The 8,202-nt window shown below is 44.4% G+C and overlaps 1 protein-coding gene across 19 annotated transcripts in view; it reads left to right on the forward strand.

Moving 5' to 3' along the window:
• The first annotated feature begins 6,602 nt into the window (after positions 1-6,602).
• Positions 6,603-8,202, forward strand: part of ulk4 (unc-51 like kinase 4) — a 497,483-nt gene continuing 495,883 nt past the window's right edge. For 9 of the 19 annotated variants that reach the window (XR_006315934.1, XM_043719540.1, XM_043719553.1 and 6 more), the window contains exon 1: positions 6,721-6,862. The gene's annotated coding sequence lies outside the window, so the exon portion shown is untranslated. The other 10 variants (XR_006315935.1, XM_043719555.1, XM_043719550.1 and 7 more) reach the window with 9 other exon arrangements.

Genomic DNA, 8,202 nt, shown 5'->3' on the forward strand with positions numbered 1-8,202 from the left:
TGTTGAGAAGGTGTATGGTGTGTTGGCTTTCATTAGCAGGGGGATTAAGTTTAAGAGCCATGAGGTTATGCTGCAGCTCGACAGAGTCCTGGTTAGGCCACACTTGGAATATTGTGTTCAGTTTTGGTTGCTTCATTATAGGAAAGATGTGGAAGCTTTAGAGAGGGCGCAGAGGACATTTACTAGGACATTGCCTAGTCTGGAGGGTATGTCTTATGAAGAAAGGTTAATTGAGATAGGTCTTCTCTCATTGGAGCAAAGAAGGATAGAGGTGACTTGATAGAGGTGTACAAGACGTTGAGAGGCACAGATGGAGTGGATAGCCAGAAACTTTTGCCCATGGCAGAAATGTGTATAATGAAGGGGCATAATTTTAAGGTAATTGGAGGAAACTTTAGGGGAGAGGTCAGAGGTAGGTTCATTACACAGAGAGTGGTGAATGCGTGGAATGCACTGTCGGCAGTCATAGTAGAGTCAGATACATGAGGGACATTTAAGCGACTCTTGGATAGGCACATGGAAAATAGTACAATGAAGGGTGTGTAGGTTAGTCTGATCTTAGAGTAGTATAAAAGGATGACACAATATAAAGGGTCAAAGGGCCTGTATTGTGCTATACTGTTCTGTGTTCTAGTAATGCAGAGTCCAGGTCAATGTTCTGGGATATGGGTTTGAATCTCACCATGGCAGATGATGAAATTTAAGTTCAATGAAAACATTTGGATTTCTAACTAGACTCGTGGTAAAACATTATCATAAAAGTTTATTTGGTTCTTTAATGTTCTTTAGGGAAGTAAATCTGCCACATTTTCTCAGTCTGGCCTACATGTGACTCCAGACCCTACAACAATGTGGTTGACTCTTAACTGCCCTTTCAAACTGTTCAGCAATCCATGCAGTTCAAGGCAATTGGAATGGCAATTGGCAACAAACCTGGCCTTGTCGGAGATATCCAACTCATACGGAAATAAAAAAAACTCCCCATCGATTGTGGCCATGCCTTTAGCTGCTAAGGTGCTGTGCTCTAGAATTTTATTACTAACTTCTCTAACTCTTTCTGCCTTTAGAATCCTCCTTAAATCTACCTCTGTGGACATGATTGGCTCTAACATCTCCTTTTGTGACTCAGCATTATACTTCACATGATAATACCTATGCAAAGCACTTTAGGATGCTTTACTATGCCAAAGACACTATACAAATATATATAAAAGTTAATACATCCTGTGGGAACATGCCAAGAATGGATTTTTAGTGAATGCACTTTAGACAACATTAAGCAGCAAATATTAATGAAATATTTTGTAATATTTCATGACATTTCATTTTCCACAATGTTTTAGTTCTTGGATCCCGAACCCTAGGAGAAGTTCAAAGGACAAGTTTTAAAGAAAATGTTGTCTGACACTGCAATATGAAAATAAGTTGTACAGGCTATAAGATCTCCGGTGGAATTTTGTAGGGGAGGTGTATTGCTGTGGTTACATGTTGGCTTGAAGTGTCTTCTCTAACAATGCATCACCAGTCAAAAAGGTCACCAGCTGCCAGACCTAGGACACAGTGAATTGCTTGGGGTATCCATCAGCAACAGTCGGTTTTGAACAAATTTTTGAACATATTATAAAACCCAATGAACAACTGGAAATCCATTTGCAATCTGGGGATAGGACAAACAGAAAAAGAATTATAAATTTATTCTTCCATGGGATGTGGACATCTCCAGTAAGGCCAGCATTTGTTATCTATCCCTAAATACCCTTGAACTGAATGGCATGTGAGGTCAGTTCAACATTACCCATATTGCTGTGGGTGTGGAGTCACATGTAGGCCAAACCAGGTGAGGATGGCAGATTTCCTTCCTTAAGTGATGTTAGAAAACTGATCTGTTTTTATTTTAAAAATTACAATCAATGATAACTTCATGTTACCATTATCAATCAATTGCAAAGTTAAAAATCACTTTTTTAACTTTGTCCAACAGGTTTATTTGTAAGCACTAGCTTTTGGAGCACTGCTCCTTCATCAGGTGGTTGTCAGATTTTGTTATTTGAATTAAAATTCCATTAGCAGATACTTGGGAGAACTACCATCTGCAAGACACCCATTACCTCCACACCACGCCGCAGCCTCCCCCCTACCCCCACTTCAAAAGCCACTTACCATTCTGACTTGGTCAGAAGTCACACAACACCAGGTTATTGTGCAGGAGAAGGAGTTCCGAAAGCTTGTGATTTTAAATAAACCAGCTGAAGTATAACATGGTGTTGTGTGACGTCTGACCTTGTCTACCCCAGTCCAACACCAGCACCTCCACATTCTGCCTTGGAAATATATTGCTATTCCTTCAGTGTCACTAAGGACATTGTTGGTCTACCAAAAACATGTGGACTGCAATGGTTCAAGAAGGCAGCTCACCACCACGTTCTCAAGGGCAACTAGGGATGTGTAAAAAAAATGCTGGGCCAGTCAGCAATGCCAATGTTTCATGAGTGAATAAATTAAAAAAAAAGCTACATTAGTGGGATTTGCACCAATATCCTTACAGCACTAACATGGGTCTCTGGAATGCAAATCTAGTGGTATAAACATTACACCAACATTTCTCCATAGGGCTACACCAAATAGAAATCAGATTTGTACCTAGTTTTTTGTGCCATAATCAAAAATGAAAGCATTAAGACTAATATGATTGAAATTAAAGACAGAAATGGGTGGCACGGTGGCTTAGCAGTTAGCACTACTGCCTCACAGCACCATGGTCCCAGGTTCAATTCTAGCCTCAGGCAACTGTCTGTGTAGAGTTTGCACACTCTCCCCTTACCTGTGTGGGTTTCCTCCCACAATCCAAAGATGTGCAGGCCAGGTGAATTGGCCATGCTAAATTGCCCATAATGTGAGCCTCATTAGTCAGAGGGAAATGGGTCTGGGTGTGTTACTCTTTGGAGGGTCGTTGGGCCAATGGGTCTGTTTCTGCACTGTAAGGAATCTAATCTAATAAATTAGGAATTCACCATTTATCTAACATTATATTAGAATAATCTTCGTTCCTTGCTTAGTTTGTAACACAGAACCCCAAATTTAAGATTTCCTTGCTTTCTTTACCTGTCCTGTCTTTATTAAGCAGCGTTCACAATGCTAACAGAAAAATGCCACAATATAAGGTAAAATGACTGATGTGGATTAACTTAAAAAGATTCCTTCTTAAAACTTAAACATTCCGTTATTACAACTTGAAAATACTTTGGATAATGTGGCAATTGGTTTGTAAATATAATAATTGCTGATGTATCTAATTAGTGTACCTTTGTTGAAGATAATCATATTTAGTACAGCAACATTTAGTGGGCGGCACGGTGGCACAGTGGTTAGCAATGCTGCCTCACAGCGCCAGAGACCTGGGTTCAATTCCCGACTCAGGCGACTGACTGTGTGGAGTTTGCACATTCTCCCCATGTCTGCGTGGGTTTCCTCCGGGTGCTCCGGTTTCCTCCCACAGTCCAAAGATGTGCAGGTCAAGTGAATTGGCCATGCTAAATTGCCCGTAGTGTTAGGTAAAGGGGTAAATGTACGGGAATGGGTGGGTTACGCTTCGGCGGGTCGGTGTGGACTTGTTGGGCCGAAGGGCCTGTTTCCACACTGTAAGTAATCTAAAAAAAAACATTACACTTAGATTAACTGGCTGATCAGATGTAGCCTTGAGAATGGCAGATATGGTTTTGAACATGCTGTCAGGATAAAAGTATCCATGTTAAATAAAATATTGCATGTGCTACTCTCATGATTTGTTTCAAAAATAGCATTTTGCATGTGGAAAAATACTAGTTGGAGTTATAAGCTTTAAGCAAGCCTCTGACAAATAATACATATTTGTAAATATTTTATCATATTTACTTTAGTGTTAACTATGTTTATAATAGCATTTTGATTTACACTATTAGTGAGTCTAGAGAAGATTTGTAGCTCAGGTTGAGGTTCTGGATGTAGGTTTGCTCGCTGAGCTGGATGGTTCGTTTCAGACGTTTCGTCACCATACTAAGTAACATTTTCAGTGAGCCTCTGAATGAAGCTCTGGTGGCGTAGCCCACTTTCTGTTTGTATGTTTGAGTGTCCTAGGGTTGTTGATGTCATTTCCTGTGGTGACATCATTTCCTATGGTGATGTCATTGACTGTTCCTTTTCTAAGTGGGTGGTAAATGGGATCCAAGTCAATGGGCTTGTTGACAGAGTTCCAGTTGGAATACCATGCTTCTAGGAATTCTCATGCGTGTCTCTGTTTGGCTTGTCCTAGGATGGATGTGTTGCCCCAGTCGAAGTGTTGACCTTCATCCGTATATAAGGCTATTAGTGAGAGTGAGTCATGTCGTTCTGTGGTTAGTTGATGTTCATGTATCCTGGTGACTAGTGTCCTGCCTGTTTGTCCAATGTAGTGTTTGTTATAGTTCTTGCAAGGTATTTTGTAAATGACATTAGTTTTGTTTGTTGTCTGTACAGGGTCTTTCAAGTTCATTAGCTGCTGATTTTGTGCAATGGTGGGTTTATGGGTTACCATGATGCCAAGTGGTCTGAGTAGTCTGGCAGTCATTTCCGAGATGTCTTTGATGTCAGGAGAGTGGCTAGGGTTTCTGGACACGTTTTGTCTGCTTGTTTGGGTTTGTTGCTCAGAAATTAGCGGACTGTGTTCATTGGGTACCTGTTCTTTTTTAATACACTGTATGGGTGATTTTCCTCTGCTCTGCGTAGTTCCTCTGTGCTGCAGTGTGTAGTGGCTTGTTGAAATAATGTTCTAATGCAGCTTCGTTTGTGGATGTTGGAATGATTGCTTCTCTAGTTCAATATTTGATCCGTATGTGTTTTCTTCCTATCGACGCTGGTTTAAAGTTCCCCATTGACTATTCACTCTACTGCGATATCTAGGAATGGCAGTTTGTTGTTGTTTTCCTCCTCTTTAGTGAATTTTATGCCAGTAAGGGTCTTGAAAGTTTCCTCTAATTTGTTTTGTTTAGTGATGACAAAGGTATCATCCACGTAGCAGGTCCAAAGTTTGGGTTGGATGGTTGGCAGAGCTATTTGTTTGAGTTTCTGCATTACTGCCTCTGCTAAGAACCTTAAGAACCTGTTGGTTTTCCTGAGGGTTTTGCTGTTGAAGGTGAAGTGGGTGGTAAGGCATAGACCCACTAGCTTGACGATACTGTCCTTGCTGATGAAGTTGGTGGTGTTTGATGTCTGTGTCTTTGGTTCTTCTAGTAATGTAGTCAGTGTTCCTTGGCCAGGTTGATGTTGATGGATGTGAACAGGGCTGTTACATCAAAGGAGACCATTATTTCATCCTCTTCTATCTTGGTGTCTTTGATGGTCTTCAGGAATTCTTGGGTGGAGTGGAATGTCATTTACAAAATATCTTGCAAGAACTGTAACAAACAAAATATTGAACAGACAGGCAGAAAACTAGCCACCAGGATACATGAACATTGAGTAGCCACAGAACGACATGACCCACTCTCACTAGTATCCTTACATACAGATGATAAAGGACACCACTTCGACTTGGACAACACATCCATCCTAGAACTAGTAAACAGAGACATGCATGGAATTTCTAGAAGTATGGCATTCTGGAATTCTATCAACAAACATATTGACTTGGATGCCATTAACCAGCTCCTTAGAAAAGGAACAGGAAATGACATCACCATAGGAAATGATGTCACCAACCCTAGGCTACTCAAACATATAAACAGAAAGTGGGCTACACCACCAGAGCCTCAATTAGAGGTTAACTGAACATGTTACCTCGTATGGTGATGAAATGTCTGAAAATGAACCTTCCAGCTCAGCAAGCAAACCTATATCCTGATTTACACTATAAACAAATGCTAAGAACAAAGGCACCTTTCAGAACTTCAAGATACAGCAAGACTGGGAGTGTAAAGAAAAAGGTGAAAACATTATGTAATCAAATATGTTTTTATTTTTGTGATTTGGGTGCTATTAGTTGGGTCCCTCTTTTAAAAAGCTGAAAGATCTGTTCATTATTATTGTTTAATAACACTGAGATAAATCAGTGTCTTCTCGAGGATTCAACTAAAAACACAAACGTACTACCTAATTTCTTGTTTCTAAATAGTACCTAGGATCAATTAACACTGAAATGAACAAAGGAGCAAAACATCATAAAGCAAAATTATAAATACAAGGAAACTTCTGCTTTCTTTCTTTTCTCTCTTCATTGCTAATTAGTGATATCGCTATTCACAGAACACAAGTGTCTCCTTGTTAAAGGGGCTCAAGCAATAAACTGAAAAATAAAAATCAAATTTTGATTCTTAGTGTTTATAATTCTGATCAATTATGATGATTAATTCTGAAGTGGAAATATTTCTACTCACAATTGGCCTTTTTTTATATGAAATTGGAGGAAACAATACACTCCAAGTTTTAATTTCAATTAAACTTTGCAAATGGTGATGGTGTGTCTTTCTGTAAGGCAGCCAGCGCCTACACTCCACCTGCCCTGTGTCCCTGGGCTTTGCTCCTGTCAATCTGGGCTCGGTTGCCAAGAGCAATCGCCTCAGCGGTAACCAAGGAACGGATCCATCCTTTACACAGAAAGAGGGAGGAAAGATCAGAGATGGAAGGACTGTTCAACAGAATTTATACAGGTCCACATCTGGAACAAATATTCAAGCAGTATATATTTAACATTTCATGATTAGTAGAATTGAAGGCGATGGTTTCGCTCTTGTTGCTGCAGTGAAGGAGCCACAGGAAGAACAACCCCCCTCCCCGCCCCATTTGGAAATAGTGGTTCAGACGGATCACACATCCGGCGGAGTCAACGCAGCACCAACGGCCGGATCGCGAGGTGGTCAGCGCGTGTCCCGGGAGGGAGGTGGTGGTCAGCGAGTGTCCGGGGAGGGAGGTGGTGGTCAGCGAGTGTCCGGGGAGGGAGGTGGTGGTCAGCGCGTGTCCCGGGAGGGAGGTGGTGGTCAGCGAGTGTCCGGGAGGGAGGTGGTGGTCAGCGCGTGTCCCGGGAGGGAGGTGGTGGTCAGCGCGTGTCCCGGGAGGGAGGTTGTGGGTTAGCGAGTGTCCGGGGAGGGAGGTGGTGGTCAGCGAGTGTCCGGGGAGGGAGGTGGTGGTCAGCGAGTGTCCGGGGAGGGAGGTGGTGGTCAGCGCGTGTCCCGGGAGGGAGGTGGTGGTCAGCGAGTGTCCCGGGAGGGAGGTAGTGGTCAGCGAGTGTCCGGGACGAAGGTGGTGGTCAGCGCGTGTCCCGGGAGGGAGGTTGGTGGTCAGCGAGTGTCCGGGGAGGGAGGTGATGGTCAGCGCGTGTCCCGGGAGGGAGGTGGTGGTCAGCGAGTGTCCGGGGAGGGCGGTGGTGGTCAGCGAGTGTCCGGGGAGGGAGGTGATGGTCAGCGAGTGTCCGGGGAGGGAGGTGATGGTCAGAGTGTGTCTGGGGAGGGAGGTGGTGGTCAGCGCGTGTCCGGGGAGAGAGGTGATGGTCAGCACGAGTCTGGGGAGGGAGGTGATGGTCAGCGTGTGTCTGGGGAGGGAGGTGATGGTCAAAATGTGTCTGGGGAGGGAGGTGATGGTCAGCGAGTGTCCGAGGAGGGAGGTGATGGTCAGAGTTTGTCCGGGGAGGGAGGTGATGGTCAGCACGTGTCTGGGGAGGAAGGTGGTGGTCAGCACGTGTCTGGGGAGGGAGGTGGTGGTCAGCGAGTGTCCGGGAAGGGAGGTGATGGTCAGCACGTGTCTGGGAAGGGAGGTGATGGTCAGCACGTGTCTGGGAAGGGAGGTGATGGTCAGAGTGTGTCCGGGGTGGGAGGTGATGGTCAGCGAGTGTCCGGGAAGGGAGGTGATGGTCAGAGTGTGTCCGGAGAGGGAGGTGATGGTCAGCGAATGTCCGGGGAGGAAGGTGGTGGTCAGCGAGTGTTCAGGGAGGGAGATGATGGTCAGCGCGTGTCTGGGGAGGGATGTGATGGTCAGAGTGTGTCTGGAGAGGGAGGTGATGGTCAGCGCGTGTCTGGGGAGGGAGATGATGGTCAGCGCGTGTCTGGGGAGGGAGGTGATGGTCAACGCGTGTCTGGGGAGGGAGGTGATGGTCAGTGTGTGTCTGGGCAGGGAGGTGATGGTCAGTGTGTGTCTGGGGAGGGAGGTGATGGTCAGCGTGTGTCCGGGGAGGGAGGTGATGGTCAGTGTGTGTCTGGG

The sequence above is a fragment of the Chiloscyllium plagiosum genome, chromosome 29, assembly GCF_004010195.1.
Source record: "Chiloscyllium plagiosum isolate BGI_BamShark_2017 chromosome 29, ASM401019v2, whole genome shotgun sequence".
NCBI classification, from domain to species: domain Eukaryota; kingdom Metazoa; phylum Chordata; class Chondrichthyes; order Orectolobiformes; family Hemiscylliidae; genus Chiloscyllium; species Chiloscyllium plagiosum.